This window comes from Eubalaena glacialis, chromosome X, assembly GCF_028564815.1.
Source record: "Eubalaena glacialis isolate mEubGla1 chromosome X, mEubGla1.1.hap2.+ XY, whole genome shotgun sequence".
Classification (NCBI taxonomy): Eukaryota; Metazoa; Chordata; class Mammalia; order Artiodactyla; family Balaenidae; genus Eubalaena; species Eubalaena glacialis.
Genome location: NC_083736.1, coordinates 64,062,622 through 64,082,036, shown reverse-complemented (window position 1 = coordinate 64,082,036; position 19,415 = coordinate 64,062,622). Strand labels below are relative to the sequence as shown.

At 37.3% G+C, this 19,415-nt stretch overlaps 1 protein-coding gene and 1 pseudogene across 3 annotated transcripts in view; one reads left to right on the top strand and one right to left on the bottom strand.

Moving 5' to 3' along the window:
- Window positions 1-19,415, bottom strand: part of EDA (ectodysplasin A) — a 393,208-nt gene that overhangs the window by 23,928 nt on the left and 349,865 nt on the right. The window lies entirely within an intron of this gene.
- On the top strand, window positions 2,192-2,940 carry LOC133082445 (general transcription factor IIF subunit 2-like; annotated as a pseudogene).

Genomic DNA, 19,415 nt, shown 5'->3' with positions numbered 1-19,415 from the left:
TAATCTAAGCTTCCACTTCAGGAAACTAGAAAAAGAAGAGCAAATTAAATTCAGAGTAAGCCCAAGAGAAGAAACGATTAGAATCAGAGCAAATATAAATGAAATTGAAAACAGGAAAGCAATAGAAAAAAAAATCAATGAAACGAAAAGCTGGTTCTTTGAAAAGATGAATAAAATTGATAAACCCTTACCCAGGCTAACCAAGAAAGGGAGCAAGAAGACACAAATTACTAATATCAGAAATGGAAGAAGGGCCATTACTACTGCTCTCATGTACATTAAAAGGATAATAAAATAATATTATGAACAAAACAAATCTGCCCACAAATTTGATAACGTAGATGAAATTGGCTAATTATTTGAAAGATACAATCTATCAAAACTCATATAAGAAGAAATATATAATCTGTACATAGAATATGTAAAGGATAACTTGTTTATATATTAAAGAAATTGACTATATAGTCTGAATAGGCCTAAACATATTAAAGAAATTGAATCAACAGTTAATAACCTTCTAAAACAGAAAGTACCAGGCCCAGATGGTTTCACTGGTGAATTTTACCAAACATTTAGGGAAGAAATTATACCAATTCTCTACAACCTCTTGCAGAAAACAGAAGCAGATGGAACACTTCCTAACTCATTCCATGAAGCTAGCAGTACCCTAATGCCAAAGCCAAAGACATTATGAGAAAGGAAAACTACAGACCAACATCTCATTGAAAATAGTTGCAAAAACCCTCAACAAAATATTAGCAAGTCAAATTCAACAACGTTAAGAGAATTATACACCACGACCAAGTGGAATTTATTCCTGGTGCACAAGGCTGATTCAATATTCAAAAATAAATTAACTTAATCCATCATACAGCAACAGGCTTAAGAAGAAAAAGCATATGATTGTATCAATAGATGCAGAAAAATCATTTGACAAAATCCAAGATCTATTCATGATAATAGCTCTCATCAAATTAGGAATAGAGGGGAAATTCATCAATTCGATAAAAAAATCTACAAAAAAATCTGTAGTTAATATCATACTTATGCTGAGAAACTAGATGACTTCGTACTAAGACTGAGAACAAGGCAAGGATGTCCTCTCTCACCACTCTAATTCAACATCACACTGGAGCTCCTAGCTAATGCAATAAGGTAAGACAAGAAAAGAAAAGGCATACAGATTGGGAAGAAAGAAATAAAACTGTCTTTGTTTGCAGATGACATGGTTTTCTATGTAAAAAATCCCAGAGCATTGACCAAAAAGCTCCTGGAACTAATAAGCAAATATAATAAGGCTGTGTGATACAAGCCCAATATACAAAAGTCAATTACTTTCCTATACTAACAATGAACAACTGGAATTTGAAATTAAAAAAAAACACTTCAGCACCAAAAAAAGGAGAAATATTTATGCATAAATCAAACAGAATATGTACAAGATCTATACGAGGAAAACTATAAAACTCTGATGAAAGAAATAAAAGCCTAAATAAATGGAATGATATTCTGTGTTCATGGATAGGAAGACTCAGTATTGTTAAAATGTCATTTCTTTTTAACTTGATCTATAGACTCAATGTAACCCCAAGTAAAAATCCCAGCAAGTTATTTTGTGGATACAAAAACCTCTGATTCTATATTTTATATGGAAAGGAAAAAGACTCACAATATTCAACACAATATTGAAGAATAAGAACAAAGTTGGAGGGCTAGAACTACCTGATTCAAAATTTAGCATAAAGCTATGGTAACCAAGATAGTGTGGTATTGGTGGAATAACAGACATATAGATTAATGGACCAGAATAGGGAGCCCAGAAATAGACCCAAACAAATATAGTCAACTGATTTTTGACAAAGGAGCAAAGGCAATCCAATGGAGAAAGAATAGTTTTTTTGACAAATGGTGCTGGAACAAGTGGACATGCCCATGCAAAAAAGAATCTAGACACTGTCCTTATAACTTCCACAAAAATAAACTCAAAATGGATCACAGAACTAAATGTAAAACAGAAAACTCTAAAACTCCTAGAAGTCCCCCGGGCTCCCAGCATCTGGGCAGGTGGACCCCAGCTCTTCACAATCAGCCTCCGGCCACGGCTTGCCCCGTGCTCTGGTCCCTTGCCCCACAGCCCCCCAGCTCCTGGGGCCGCTGCTCTGGCCAGCACGCCTCCGTTGGTGACAGACCCATGGAGGAAAGAGGGGAACTCAGCCTGACCGGTGCCAAACAGAACACCGGAGTGTGGCTGGTGAAGGTTCCTAAATATTTGTCACAGCAATGGGCTAAAGGTCCTGGAAGAGGTGAAGTTGGGAAACTGCGGATTGCCAAAAATCAAGGAAGGATGGAGGTGTCATTTACTTTGAATGAGGCTCTTGCAAATATTCATGATATTGGTGGAAAATCAGGTTCAGGCAGTGCTCCTAGAGTACATATATTTGTCTTGCAAAGTGTTGGGGGACACACATTAACAGTGTCTACTGAGAGCTCATCGGATAAGCTTTCACTGGAAGGAATAGTGGTACAGAGAGCTGAATGCTGACCCACTGCCAGTGAAAAGTACATGAGATTACAAATAGAAGAACCTTCCAAACCTGTAAGGCTATTACAGCAACTGAACAAAGTTGTGACAACCAATTACAAACCTGTTGCTAATCATCAATACAATATTGAATATGAAAGGAAAAAGAAAGAAGATGGAAAACGAGCTCGAGCTGATAACACATTTTAGACATGCTGTTTTCAGCTTTTGAGAAACATCAATATTAATCTTAAGGACTTGGTGGACATCACAAAACAGCCTGTGTCGTACCTGAAGGAAATCTTAAAAGAAATTGGTATTCAAAATGTAAAAGGGATCCACAAAAACACATGGGAGCTGAAGCCAGAGTACAGACATTATCAAGGAGGAGAAAAGAGTGATTAAGAACATTCAAAGCCTGCCTGCTAACAGAAAAACTAAAGTGTGATGAGCTAAGCAAATGGCCTTGATACGTGAATCCTTGAGCACCATCTGTTACAGGGGGAAAATGACGGGTACTTTAACTTCTCTAGGTAAATTTTTAAAACAATAATTCTTTTTCTTTTTAACAGTTGAAATGAAATTTTATTATTTTTTAAATTTAATTTAATTTATTTTTTAATACAGCAGGTTCTTATTAGTCATCCATTTTATACACCTCAGTGTATACATGTCAAACCCAATCTCCCAATTCATCACACCACCACCCCCACCCCCCTGCTGCTTTCCCCCCTTGGTGTCCATATGTTTTTTCTCTACTACTGTGTCTCAATTTCTGCTCTGCAAACCGGTTCATCTGTACCATTTTCTAGGTTCCACATATATGCGTTAATATACGATATTTGTTTTTCTCTTTCTGACTTACTTCACTCTGTATGAGAGTCTCTAGATGCATCCACGTCTCTACAAATGACCCAATTTCATTCCTTTTTATGGCTGAGTAATATTCCATTGTATATATGTACCACGACTTCTTTATCCATTCGTCTGTCAGTGGGCATTTAAGTTGCTTCCATGACCTGGCTATTGTAAATAGTGCTGCAATGAACATTGGGGTGCATGTGTCTTTTTGAATTATGGTTTTCTCTGGGTATATGCCCAGTAGTGGGATTGCTGGGGCGTATGGTAAATCTATTTTTAGTTTTTTAAGGAACCTCCATACTGTTCTCCATAGTGGCTGTATCAATTTACATTCCCACCAACAGTGCAAGAGGGTTCCCTTTTCTCCACACCCTCTGCAGCATTTGTTGTTTGTAGATTTTCTGATGATGCCCATTCTAACTGGTGTGAGGTGATACCTCATTGTAGTTTTGATTTGCATTTCTCTAATAATTAGTGATGTTGAGCAGCTTTTCATGTGCTTCTTGGCCATCTGTATGTCTTCTTTGGAGAAATGTCTATTTAGGTCTTCTGCCCATTTTTGGATTGGGTTGTTTGTTTTTTTAATATTGAGCTGCATGAGCTGTTTATATATTCTGGAGATTAATCCTTTGTCCAATGATTCGTTTGCAAATATTTTCTCCCATTCTGAGGGTTGTCTTTTCATCTTGTTTATGATTTCCTTTGCTGTGCAAAAGCTTTTAAATTTCATTAGGTCCCATTTGTTTATTTTTGTTTTTATTTCCATTACTCTAGGAGCTGGATCAAAAAAGATCTTGCTGTGGTTTATGTCAAAGAGTGTTCTTCCTATGTTTTCCTCTAAGAGTTTTATAGTGCCCGGTCTTACATTTAAGTCTCTAATCCATTTTGACTTTACTTTTGTGTATGATGTTAGGGAGTGTTCTAATTTCATTCTTTTACATGTAGCTGTCCAGTTTTCCCAGCACCACTTATTGAAGAGACTGTCTTTTCTCCATTGTATATCCTTGCCTCCTTTGTCATAGATTAGTTGACTATAGGTGCATGGGTGTATCTCTGGGCTTTCTATCCTGTTCCATTGATCTATATTTCTGTTTTTGTGCCAGTACCATATTGTCTTGATTACTGTAGTTTTGTAGTATGGTCTGAAGTCAGGGAGTCTGATTCCTCCAGCTCCGTTTCTTTCCCTCAAGACTGCTTTGGCTATTTGGGGTCTTTTGTGTTTCCATACAAATTTTAAGATTTTTTGTTCTAGTTCTGTAAAAAATGCCATTGGTAATTTGATAGGGATTGCACTGAATCTGTAGATTGCTTTGGGTAGTATAGTCATTTTCACAATATTGATTCTTCCAATACAGGAACATGGTATATCTCTCCATCTGTTTGTATCATCTTTAATTTCTTTCATCAGTGTCTTATAGTTTTCTGCATACAGGTCTTTTGTCTCCCTAGATAGGTCTATTCCTAGGTATTGTATTTTTTTTATTGCAATGGTAAATAGGAGTGTTTCCTTAATTTCTCTTTCAGATTTTTTATCATTAGTGTATAGGAATGCAAGAGATTTCTGTGCATTAATTTTGTATCCTGCAACTTTATCAAATTCATTGATTACCTCTAGTAGTTTTCTGGTGGCATCTTTAGGATTCTCTATGTATACTATCATGTCATCTGCAAACAGCGACAGTTTTACTTCTTCTTTTACAATTTGTATTCCTTTTATTTCTTTCTCTTCTCTGATTGCCGTGGCTAGGACTTCCAAAACTATGTTGAATAATAGTGGTGAGAGTGGACGTCCTTGCCTTATTCCTGATCTTAGAGGAAATGCTTTCAGTTTTTCACCATTGAGAATGATGTTTGCTGTGGGTTTGTCGTATATGGCCTTTATTATGTTGAGGTAGGTTCCCTCTATGCCCACTTTCTGGAGAGTTTTTAATCATAAATGGGTGTTGAATTTTGTCAAAAGCTTGTTCTGCATCTATTGAGATGATCATATGGTTTTTATTCTTCATTTTGTTAATATGGTGTATCACATTGATTGATTTGCGTATATTGAAGAATCCTTGCATCCCTGAGATAAATCCCACTTGATCATGGTGTACGATCCTTTTAATGTGTTGTTGGTTTCTGTTTGCTAGTATTTTGTTGAGGATTTTTGCATCTATATTCATCAGTGATATTGGTCTGTAATTTTCTTTTTTTGTAGTATCTTTGTCTGGCTTTGGTATCAGGGTGATGGTGGTCTCACAGAATGAGTTTGGGAGTTTCCCTTCCTCTGCAATTTTTTGGAAGAGTTTGAGAAGGATGGGTGTTAGCTCTTCTCTAAATGTTTTTTTAGATATATAGATTTATTTATTTTTATTTATTTATTTTTGGCTGCGTTGGGTCTTCATTTCTGCTCACGGGCTTTCTCTAGTTGAAGCAAGCGGGAGCTGCTCTTCGCTGCAGTGCACGGGCTTCTCATTGGGGTGGCTTCTCTTGCTGTGTAGCACAGGCTCTAGGTGCGTGGGCTTCAGTAGTTGTGGCACATGGGCTCAGTAGTTGTGGCTCGTGGGCTCTAGAACGCAGGCTCAGTAGTTGTGGTGTACGGGCTTAGTTGCTCCGCGGCCTGTGGGATCTTCCTGAACCAGGGCTCGAACCCATGTCCCCTTCTTTAGCAGGCGGATTCTTAACCACTGCGCCACCAGGGAAGTCCCAAAGATTGCATCTCTTCTCTAAATGTTTGATAGAATTCACCTGTGAAGCCATCTGGTCCTGGACTTTTGTTTGTTCGAAGATTTTTAATCACAGTTTCAATTTCATTACTTGTGATTGGTCTGTTCATATTTTCTATTTCTTCCTGGTTCAGTCCTGGAAGGTTATACCTTTCTAAGAATTTGTCCATTTCTTTCAGGTTGTCCATTTTATGGGCATAGAATTGCTTGTAGTAGTCTCTTAGGATGCTTTGTATTTCTGCGGTGTCTGTTTTAACTTGTCCTTTTTCATTTCTAACTTTATTGAAACAGTAATTCTTGTAAAGTTGTTTAAGTGATTTCTGAGGAAAAAGAACACATTTATTTATAGACTTAACTTGTATTAAACCAGATTATTCATGATGGGCTTAGGGGTTGGGGGTTGAAGAAGGTTTTTCTTTTTAAATATTGACTTTTAAAATGTAAAATTAGGAAATGTTTTCTAAATGAGGACTCCCCATCCTTTTTCTCTCTGAGGAATTGAGGTAATACAGATTCAAAGTGAATGGCATAGCAGGAAAAAAGTAGTCAACTACAGAAACTCTCAAAAGGAATTAAAAAGCCAAAGTTCCTTATTCTGAAACAAAACAAAACAAAACAAAAAAGAAAACAAAAAACCTCCTAGAAAATAACATATGAAAAAGTCTACCTGACCCTGGGTTTGGCAGTGGATTTTCAGGTAGAGCTCCCAAAGCACAATCCATGAAAGAAAAAAAATTGTTAAACCTGGACTTCATTAAAATTGAAAACTTCTGTTCTGAGAAAGACACTGTTAAGTTAAGCAAAACACAAACCACAGACTGGGAGAGAGTATTTGCAAAACACATATCTGGTAAAGGACTGGTATCCAGTATATAAAAAGAACACTTAAAACTCAACAATTAGAAAACAAATAATCCAATTAAGAAATGGGCAAAAGATTGAAACAGACACCTCACCAAAGAAGATATATAGATTACAAATAAGCATATGATGCTCAACATCATATGTCATTAGGGAAATGCAAATTAAGCATGAGCTAGCACTACACACCTACTAGAATCGCTAAAATCTGAAATGCTGACAATACTAACTGCTGGCAAGGATGCAGGGCAACAGGAACTCTCATTCATTGCGGGTGGGAATGCAAAATAGTATAGGTACATTGAAAGAAAGTTTGGCAGTTTCTTACAAAGCTAAAAATAGTCTTACCACACAACCCAGTAATCACACTCCTAGGTTTGCCCAAATTTGTTGAAAACTTATATTCAAACAAAAACCTGCACATGAATGTTTACAGCAGCTTTATTCATGATTGCCAAAAATGGAAAGCAATTAAAATATCATTCAATAGGTGAATGGATAAACAAACTGTGGTCCATCATACAATGGAATATTATTCAGCAATCAAAAGAAATAAGCTATCAAACCACACAAAGACATGGAGGAACTTTAAATGCATATTGCTAAGTGAAAGAGGCCAGTCTGAAAAGGCTACATACTGCATGATTCCAACTGTGTGACATTCTGGAAAAGGCAAAACTGTGGACACAGTAAAAAGATAAGTGGTTGCAAAGGGTTGGGGGAGAGAGAGTATATGGGGACTATTTCTGCTCTATTTTCCTATAAACCTAAAACTTCTCTAAAACATAGTCTATTAACTACGAAAATAAATTTATAAAACATCCACTAGTTTAAAAGCAACACTGAACTGCATATAGTTCAACATAGACCTCTAAGCCCTGGCTCTATATCCACTATGCCCCCTCCCCACCCTCTTCCATACACCTCTTGCCTCTGTACCTTCCTTCATGCCATACCCTCTGCCTGAAGTGCCCTTCTTCAGTCCATCTTTTTCTCAGTGCCTACCCATTCTTTAAGACTCAGCTCAGGCCACAATTCCTTTGTGTTCCCCTAATAAACTATTGCACCTATCAAATTATAATTTTCTGTTATGTGATTGTTCAATTTACTAAATTTTTAACTCCTTGAGGGCAAGGGCTATGCCTTATTCATCTCTGTATCTCCAGTACCTAAAGCATATCTTTTATAGTAAGTGCTCAGTACAATGTTTGTTGAATGAATAAATGAACGACTGAAGGAAGTGGACAAAGATTCTTCTGACTCCAAGTTCATTGTACTTTCTACTGAATCATAGTCATGCTAAGAATACCAATAACAGCATCAAAAATTGCCAGTCAATTTACAGAGTTGTCTTGCAGACTAAATAAGTGAAAGTGATGTGCTCATAGTAGGTACTCAATAAACGTTAATTTCATTTCATTTGTTCTTTGGTTATATAGGTAGTAGGCTTCCCACTTTCATGCTTCCCTCCCTTTATATAGAGAGCTACACCAGAGAACTGGACATGGCCAAGATTTCTTCAGTGATAAGCAATAAGGAGGAAAGTAAGGACAATGGCTGGCAGATGAGGATTGGAAATTTTTATTAAGAAAAAAAAAAAAAGAAAAACAACCTTCAACATATTCTGTATCTTCAAATCTTATAACCTTAATAGTTTACTTCATGTTCTATCTCACACCATAAGAATTGTAAACAGACAGAATGCACAAATACATGTGGCAAGTTCAATACATTTGAAGAAGATGGAAGCCATTAGCTTCAAAGAAGAGTGAGAATTTTGAATGAGCACCACATGGAATGCCCGTGTTCAGAGCCCAGATTACAGTTCCAACATCTGCTCTAAGCATGACAAAAAGGCAAGAAAAGGTAGGGCTGTGTAAGTTGATTCCCACCCCACCCCATCACATCCCAATCTCTAAAGTATTTCCGATGTGAGAAGGCTTGCATTCTTCATCCAAGGATTTCCTCTCTAGCCTTTGCAGCAGGGGCTCATGCTTGAGGCCTCAGGCTCCACAAAGCAATTGACTCCATGAGTTAAGTTATGATCAGCTGTGAAACTTTTCTGGCTCAGTTCTGGTTTGGTTTGGGAAAGACTCAAAAATATTGTCAAGAATATCAAAATATTACTGTGGTTCAGGCAACACTAAAACAGTCGCACTAACTGCTGACATTTTAGACGCCTAATGGTCTCTCAAAGTTCCATGAAGTATAGATTCCTTCATGTCACCAGAGATGTTCCCAAAGTGACAAACGTATGTTTTTGCTAAAGAAATATTTTGCGACATCAAGTCTTTGGTCACTTTCGTGGTTAGGATGAAAACGCCAGGCCTAAGAGCAGCAGTCTGTGAGGAGGATTGTAAAGATGAATGGAATGGATTGTGTCATCTAGTGCAGTGTTTTTACACTACGTTCCAGACAGTACCAGGGTCCTGTGTGATATTAACAGATGTCCTCAGGAAAAGAATGCTTTGATCAAAAAGAGTTTGGGAAAAAATAGGGTTAAGGAAAAATAAACAGATTTCTTCACTGAAGACTTCTCAAATCTTTTAATACACGAACGAGAAATGTGACTCTCCAGAGTGGAATATGAAATGCAGCATTTCCCAAACCTATTTGGCCAGAGAACGTTTTTCAAAAAAGACCTATCTATCTCTTGTTGAATTAATGTTCTGGATTATACTGTTTGGTAAATACTAAGATTGTGGAAAGAGCTTGAGCTTTGTTATTCTTTCAGAACTGGGCTGGAATTCTAGTTCTAACATTCAATACCTGTGCGATCTTGGGCAAGTTACTTCAATTCTTTGAATTTTTTCATTTATGAAAATTGGGACAATAATATCTACCTCAAAAGAAATGTCAGCAGGATTAAGTGAGATAATGCACAGCATTTAGCACAATGCCTGGAACGTATAGGTACTCAAGAAATAGCAGCTATAATCATCACATTCATTTCTCATCACCATTATTATCAAGACACATCTGTGCCTGACAGGCGTGCCAAAACAGCTTCAAAATAGGTCGGGCCTGAGGACACAAATGGCTATATTTCTGATTGCTTTGGGAACTGAGTGTAAGAAGAGAACTGGACTAGTTGCCTGGAGATATAGCTCTATGACTTATTTGCTGTCTGACATTGGGCAAAGCACTTCACCTGTCTGCATTTCTCTCTCCTTCTGCCAAATATAGGTATGGACTAGGTGACCTCTTACTCTAAAATCCTGTGAACCTCAGCTCTAAAATGCTGTATAAGAGATTTATAAATTTATTGTTGAAGAAATCTGTGATACAGGTTAAATCCAATTATAAAGTATGGTCCTGTATAACAAAGCTATTTTTATGATCCAGCAGATGGCTGGCAGAAACAGTGCTTTGCCAATCTGGTTACAATGAACTCTGTATAGTGAATAATTCTAACAATTGCTTTCTCTAATCCTTGACCCCATAATCGTCACGCTCTAACATTGCTCTAATCAACTAAAGAACTTGATTATGTGTTGTTTTCTTTGTAGACACAGAGAGGGGAGCTGAGTTAAGCTAAACTATAGAATTTCTAGCTGAGACGTTTATGTCCGATTTCATTATTTTAGAGCCGAGGAAACAGGACAGGAGAGGTTAAGTAACTTGTCAGGGGTCACACAGCCAGTAAGTAGCAGAGTTTTGAATGGGTGTTTGGACTAAATGATTCATCATCTAAGAACTTAGACATATTACTGCAAACTCTCATTCAGACCATATATAAAAATGTTAAATGAACAGAAATGGCTATTATAGAAACTCTACTGTTTATGCTTCCCAACCAAGTAAGATGTGTGTTTGTCATTACCCTTTATCCCTGCATTCAAGCCCTCTTCATAGGACGGTCCCTCTAATTGCACAGTGCATGGTGACACAACTTAAAGCATGATAACCTTTGCTGCAGAGCTTCAATTAAAGGTTTTTTTAATGTCCAAATGCATTACACCCTTAGTTCCCTTTAGATACATGCACAATTCCTTCCACAAAGGCCTCTATTACTCAAGTATGTCTTTTTCATTTTGAAACCACGTGGCTTTAAAAAACATTTCAAACTAGGTTAACAGAGAAATCTTACTATGAATAGTAAAGGTTAGCCTTCAGGCTCTTGCTTTTCTCTACTTATATACTCTCTCATGAGTATATTTATTTTCAGGGCTTCAACACTTATGGAGAATCATACTTCCTAAATCACAGCCCATGTCTTCAACTACCATTGTGACATTGCCCCTTGAACACATTCCTGTTTCTTGGAACTCACATGCTTCAGATTGAACTCATCTTCTAAGTTAGTGGTTCTCAAATCTGGCTGTACATTGAAATCACCTGGGAAACTTCAAAAACTCTCAACGCCTGGACCCCACCCTTAGAGATTCTGATGCAACTGGTTTGGAGCTGGACATGGACATGAGAATTTTTAAAAGCGCCTGGGGTGATTCTAATATGTGGCCAAGCTTGAGAACCAGTGCTCTAGGTAAAGCCCTGAGTGCCACTTCCTTCATTTCTGTTAACGGTAGCACCATTCTCCTCTTCACTTGGGCTTGAAATCTGGGGCATTCAACCTTCAGCTCTGGGGATAAATGAGATAGAAAGAAAATCAAATTTTTGAAAGTGTGAGGTGCTAAGAATATGCAAGAAATTGTTGTATGCAGTATGCACATGAATCATATGGATTGCTTTAGCAGTTGAGATGTGTTAACTCATTAAATGTGTTAAAGGTTACACTGACAATTTATCATCCTAACCTTTTTGTTGGGCAAAGCAGAGGAATGAGAGAGAATCTGATCTGGGGGCATGACATAAATCATCAGAGCTACCCTATCCTCCTGTGGGCAGGTCAACCCCATCAATGGGCCCAGATGGCTGGTGCCATGTGCTATCCCCAGAAGTAATTTTGTCAGCCTTGCTAAGGGTGGGCGGGTGGTCCTCTGGTTCCCTTTCACTGGGGAGGAGTGCAGCCATGACAGCTGACCAGCCAAACCACACATAGCAGTTACATTGAGAACCACACATATGCAACATGGCTCTTGACTGGGTCCCAGAATAGTCTGAGATGGCTAGATGCTGTCCTGCTGTGCATATAGTGTCCCTTTAATCAGAGACAAGGCTCAACCTGAGTCACATTGGATTCTTCTTATAACAGGACAAACTGGGAACTTCCAATGCTCAGTTTGTGTGCACTCTCTGATCATTTACATTAGTACCTGCCCTAGGATGGAAGTGCTGCTCAGTACTTTAATTTAGGAAGAGCCAATTCAATTTTATTTTTTTCCCAAAAAGGGTATACCTATCTGGCTTCACCTGAGGTTATCCTTCAACATGGAAAATGTGAGCTTGCTTTTCTATTTTGAGTATTGCCGCCCCAATTGTGCATGCCATGTTCTACACATTGTATTCTGCAGAACTTTATTCCAGGAAATACATTTTCCTTTGCAGGGACATTGGATACATTATTGTAAGCCACAGAATTGCATTCAAGCCCCAGCTCCACCACTTACTAAGTGCTGTAATGACACAGAGAAAGTTGCTTCATCTCTCTGAGTGCACCCTCATTTGTAAAATGGGGATACTACTACTTACCTTAGAGAGTTTTAAGGATTATAAAAGATAACATAAATAACATGTACAAGATATTCTTTAGGCACACAATAAATATAAGTTCGTTGCAAAATTTCATAAGCATATAAATTTAATTCATCCCCAAACCAAGCAAACAGAAAGCTCAAATAACCAAGACTTTAATCTAAAAAAATTAGTGTTCAGAGTGAAAATCCTAAGGCACAGCAACATTCTGAAATGGTCTTGAAGGATTTAGCTTCCTGTAGAAAGTTCTTTTCTTTTCAGTTAATTCTTTCAATTATATTCAACTCATAAATGTTGTTTGAACACAAGATGTTTAACACTATATTTGTGCTACATGAAACAGACAATATAAGACCTGGCCACCTTGGTGATCTCTCTTATTTGTCTTATCTTTTTGATCAACTATCTTGGGTTTTCTAGCTATAGGATCATATCTGTAAAAATAATGATAGGTTGTATAATTGCTCAATAGTTAACACTTCTTTTTTTTCCTTTTTTTAATTATTAGCACCTTTAATTATTATTTATTTATTTATTTATTTTTTTGGCTGTGTTGGGTCTTCGTTTCTGCGCGAGGGCTTCCTCTAGTTGCAGCAAGCGGGGGCCACTCTTCATCGCGGTGCACGGGCCTCTCACCATCGTGGCCTCTCTTGTTGCGGAGAACAGGCTCCAGACGCGCAGGCTCAGTATTTGTGGCTCAAGGGCCGAGCTGCTCCGCGGCATGCGGAATCTTCCCAGACCAGGGCTCGAACCCGTGTCCCCTGCATTAGCAGGCAGATTCTCAACCACTGTGCCATCAGGGAAGCCCAACACTTCTTATTTCAGTTTCTTGCCTCATTGCATTGGCTACCACTTCAAGAATAATGTTGAAGGGAATTCCCTGGTGGTCCAGTGGTTAGGATTCCATGCTTCTACTGCAGGGGGCCCGGGTTCAATCCCTAGTTGGGGAACTAAGATCCCAAAGCTGTGTGGTGTGGCCAAATACATAAATTAATTAATTTTAAAAAAAGAATTAAAAAAAGAATAATGTTGAACATCAGCAGGTATAATGAGCATCTTTGATTTGATTTGATTTTGGCAGGAAAGTCTCTAATATATTTACCAGTAAGTACTATGCTATTTCTTATAAAGCACAAGAAATTCTTTATCGTATTAAATAATACCCTTTTATTTTATTTTATTCCTAGTTTACTAAGGATTATCAGAAAATGGTGTTAAATTTTTATCAAATCTATCTGAACTGATCATATAACATATCCTTTGAGCCAATGATGTAATGTGATATTAAGAGATTTCCTATTATTGAACCATCTTTGCTTTCCTAAGACAAACCCTACTTGGTCATGACATGTTATACTTTAACTACTTTGCAGGGTTTGATTTGGTAGTAGTTTATTTAGGATTTTTTATGTGAGACATCTTTAGTTTTCTTTTTGGTGCTGCTTTTTGGAAGGGTTTGTTATCAAGGTTATACCAATTTCATTAACTGTATTGAGAAGTATTCCTTCTCTTTGCTTACTTTGCAGGTTTATAGAGCAAGGGAAGTATCAGTTCTATAATATCTTGATTTGGGACTAACTCCTTTTTTTCCCTAGGATGTCATTGGGTGGTTTCTCTCCATGGTGGAAAAAAATGTACAATAGCTTTCATTTAAAACATTTACAGCTACTCCTGGTTTGTAGCACTTCCTGGAGGGACAACTGATATATAGTCTCAGTTTTTTTGTAACAGTTTACCCCACCACACTAACTTAGGAAAAAGTCCATTGATCTCTTCTTACCTGTTTTCTGTGTATTTTCATTTCAGGTACCAATGTCATTGCCTCTAGAGGGAAGGATGAGAGATATGTGGAAGGAGGAAGGAGATGGATGGGCTCAAGGAGCATGAGAAATGAAGTCTGGGAGGTTTTCTCTGGGAAGGTTTGCTTTATGGTAGAGATGAGCTTAAATTGATCTTTGGAGGAGGGCTAGTTGCCAGCAAAGACGACTAATGTAGGAGTTGGAGAAATAAATTTAATTTCAGTATGTATCACCATCAATTCATATTTACAGAATTACTGGCATGCCTTCACTTTTTAATGCACAACTGTAACTGAAAAACACTTTTTTTTTTTGAAAGGATTCTATTCTTTTTTTTTTTAAACATCTTTATTGGGGTATAATTGCTTTACAATGGTGTGTTACTTTCTGCTTTATAACAAAGTAAATCATTTATACATATACATATGTCCCCATATCTCTCACCTCTTGCATCTCCCTCCCTCCCACCCTCCCTAATCCCACCCCGCGAGGTGGTCACAAAGCACCGAGCTGATCTCCCTGTGCTATGCGGCTGCTTCCCACTAGCTATCTATTTTACGTTTGGTAGTGTATATATGTCCATGCCACTCTCCTTTTGTCCCAGCCTACCCTTCCCCCTCCCTGTATCGTCAAGTCCATTCTCTAGTAGGTCTGCGTCTTTATTCCCGTCTTGCCCCTAGGTTCTTCATAACCATTTTTTTCTTTTTTTTAGATTCCATATATATGTGTCAGCATATGGTATTTGTTTTCCTCTTTCTGACTTACTTCACTCTGTATGACAGACTCTAGATCGATCCACCTCACTACAAATAACTCAATTTCGTTTCCTTTTATGGCTGAGTAATATTCCATTGTATATATGTGCCACATCTTCTTTATCCATTCATCTGTTGATCAACATTTAGGTTGCTTCCATGTCCTGGCTATTGTAAATAGAGCTGCAATGAACATTTTGGCAAATGATTCTTTTTGAATTATGGTTTTCTCTGGGTATATGCCCAGTAGTGGGATTGCTGGGGTGTATGGTAGTTCTATTTTTAGTTTTTTAAGGAAACTCCATACTGTTCTCCATAGTGGCTGTATCAATTTACATTCCCACCAACAGTGCAAGAGGGTTCCCTTTTCTCCACACCCTCTCCAGCATTTATTGCTTGTAGATTTTTTGATTATGGTCATTCTGACAGGTGTGAGATGATATCTCATTGTAGTTTTGATTTGCATTTCTCTAATGATTAATGATGTTGAGCATTCTTTCATGTGCTTGTTGGCAATCTGTATATTTTCTATGGAGAAATGTCTATTTAGGTCTTCTGCCCATTTTTGGATTGGGTTGTTTGTTTTTATGATATTCAGCTGCATGAGCTGCTTGTAAATCTTGGAGATTAATCCTTTGTCAGTTGCTTCATTTGCAAATATTTTCTCCCATTCTGAGGGTTGTCTTTTGGTCTTGTTTATGGTTTCCTTTGCTGTGCAAAAGCTTTTAAGTTTCATTAGGTCCCATTTGTTTATTTTTGATTTTATTTCCACTTCTCTAGGATGTGGGTCACAAAGGATCTTGCTGTGATTTATGTCATAGAGTGTGCTGCCTATGTTTTCCTCTAAGAGTTTGATAGTGTCTGGCCTTATATTTAGGTCTTTAATCCATTTTGAGTTTATTTTTGTGTATGGTGTTAGGGAGTTTTATAATTTCATTCTTTTACATGTAGCTGTCCAGTTTTCCCAGCACCACGTTTGGAAGAGGCTGTCTTTTCTCCACTGTATATTCTGGCGTCCTTTATCAAAGATAAGGTGACCATATGTGCGTGAGTTTCCCTCTGGGCTTTCTATCCTGTTCCATTGATGTATATTTCTGTTTTTGTGCCAGTACCATACTGTCTTGATTACTGTAGCTTTGTAGTATAGTCTGAAGTCAGGAAGCCTGATTGTTATTGGCTATTCGGGGTCTTTTGTGTTTCCATACAAATTGTGAGATTTTTTTGTTCTAGTTCTGTGAAAAATGCCAGTGGTAGTTTGATAGGGATTGCAGTGAATCTGTAGATTGCTTTGGGTAGTAGAGTCATTTTCACAATGTTGATTCTTCCAATCCAAGAACATGGTATATCTCTCCATCTATTTGTATTATCTTTAATTTCTTTCATCAGTGTCTTATAATTTTCTGCATACAGGTCTTTTGCCTCCTTAGGTAGGTTTATTCCTAGGTATTTTATTTTTTTGTTGCAATGGTAAATGGGAGTGTTTTCTTAAATTCACTTTCAGATTTTTTATCATTAGTATATAGGAATGCAAGAGATTTCTGTGCATTAACTTTGTATCCTGCTACTTTATGAAATTCATTGATTAGCTCTAGTAGTTTTCTGGTGGCATCTTTAGGATTCTCTATGAATAATATCATGTCATCTGCAAACAGTGACAGCTTTACTTCTTCTTTTCCGATTTGGATTCCTTTTATTTCTTTTTCTTCTCTGATTGCTGTGGAGAAAACTTCCAAAACTATGTTGAATAATAGTGGTGAGAGTGGGCAACCTTGTCTTGTTCCTGATCTTAGTGGAAATGGTTTCAGTTTTTCACCATTGAGCATGATGTTGGCTGTGGGTTTGTCATATATGGCCTTTATTATGTTGAGGAAAGTTCCCTCTATGCCTACTTTCTGGAGGGTTTTTATCATAAATGGGTGTTGAATTTTGTCAAAAGATTTCTCTGCATCTATTGAGATGATCATATGGTTTTTCTCCTTCAGTTTGTTACTATGGTGTATCACATTGATTGATTTGCATATATTGAAGAATCCTTGCATTCCTGGGATAAACCCCACTTGATCATGGTGTATGATACTTTTATTGTGCTGTTGGTTTCTGATTGCTAGTATTTTGCTGAGGATTTTTGCGTGTATATTCATCAGTGATATTGGCCTGTAGTTTTCTTTCTTTGTGACATCTTTGTCTGGTTTTGGTATCAGGGTGATGGTGGCATCGTAGAATGAGTTTGGGAGTGTTCCTCCCTCTGCTATATTTTGGAGGAGTTTGAGAATGATAGGTGTTAGCTCTTCTCTAAACGTTTGATAGAATTCGCCTGTGAAGCCATCTGGTCCTGGGCTTTTGTTTGTTGGAAGATTTTTAATCACAGTTTCAATTTCAGTGCTTGTGATTGGTCTGTTCATGTTTTCTATTTCTTCCTGGTTCAGTCTCGGCAGGTTGTGCATTTCTAAGAATCTGTCCATTTCTTCCAGGTTGTCCATTTTATTGGCATATAGCTGCTTGTAGCAATCTCTCATGATCTTTTGTATTTCTGCAGTGTCAGTGGTTACTTCTCCTTTTTCATTTCTAATTCTATTGATTTGAGTCTTCTCCCTTTTTTTCTTGATGACTCTGGCTAATGGTTTATCAATTTAGTTTATCTTCTCAAAGAACCAGCTTTTAGTTTTATTGATCCTTGCTTTCGTTTCCTTCATTTCTTTTTCATTTATTTCTGATCTGATCTTTATGATTTCTTTCCTTCTACTAACTTTGGGATTTTTTTGTTCTTCTTTCTCTAATTGCTTTAGGTGTAAGGTTAGGTTGTTTATTTGAGATGTTTCTTGTGTCTTAAGGTAGGATTGTATTGTTATAAACTTCCCTCTTAGAACTGCTTTTGCTGCATCCCATAGGTTTTGGGTCATCATGTTTTCATTGTCATTTGTTTCTAGGTATTTTTTGATTTCCTCTTTGATTTGTTCAGTGATCTCTGGGTTATTTAGTAGTGTATTGTTGAGCCTCCATGTGTTTGTTTGTATTTTTTACAGATTTCTTCCTGTAATTGATATCTAGTCTCATAGTATTGTGTTCAGAAAAGATACTTGATATGATTTCAATTTTCCTAAATTTATGAAGGCTTGATTTGTGACCCATGATATGATCTAACCTGGAGAATGTTCCATGAGCACTTGAGAAGAATGTGTATTCTGTTGTTTTTGGATGGAATGTCCTATAAATATCAATTAAGTCCTTCTTGTTTAATGTATCATTTAAAGCTTGTGTTTCCTTATTTATTTTCATTTTGGATGATCTGTCCATTGGTGAAAGTGGGGTATTAAAGTCCCCTACTATGATCATGTTACTGTCAATTTCCCCTTTTATGGCTGTCAGCATTTGCCTTATGTATTGAGTTGCTCCTATGTTGGGTGCATAAATATTTACAATTTTTATGTCTTCTTCTTGGATTGATCCCTTGATCATTATGTAGTGTCCTTACTTGTCTCTTGTGATAGCCTTTATTTTAAAGTCTATTTTGTCTGTTATGAGATTTGCTACTCCAGCTTTCTTTTGATTTCCATTTGCATGGAATATCTTTTTCCATCCCCTCGCTTTCAGTCTGTATGTGTCCCTAGGTCTGAGGTGGGTCTCTTGTGGACAGCATACATACGGGTCTTGTTTTTGTATCCATTCAGCCAGTCTATGTCTTTTGGTGGGAGCATTTCATTCATTTACATTTAAGGTAATTATCGGTATGTATGTTCCTATTACCATTATCTTAACTGTTTTGGGTTGGTTATTGTAGGTCTTTTCCTTCTCTTGTGTTTCCTGCCTAGAGCAGTTTCTTTAGCATTTGTTGTAAAGCTGGTTTGGTGGTGCTGAATTCTCTTAGCTTTTGCTTGTCTGTAAAGGTTTTAATTTCTCCATCAAATCTGAATGAGATCCTTGGTGGGTAGATTAATCTTGGTTGTAGGTTTTTCTCCTTGATCACTTTAAGTATATCCTGCCACTCCCTTTTGGCTTGCAGAGTTTCTGCTGAAAGATCAGCTGTTAACCTTATGCGAATTCCCTTGTATGTTATTTGTTGTTTTTCCCTTGCTGCTTTTAATATTTTTTCTTTGTATTTAATTTTTGATAGTTTGATTAATATGTGCCTTGGCGTGTTTCTCCTTGGATTTTTCCTGTATGGGACTCTCTGTGCTTCCTGGACTTGATTAACTATTTCCTTTCCGATATTAGGGAAGTTTTCAACTATAATCTCTTCAAATACTTTCTCAGTCCCTTTCTTTTTCTCTTCTTCTTCTGGGATCCCTATAATTCGAATGTTGGTGCATTTAGTGTT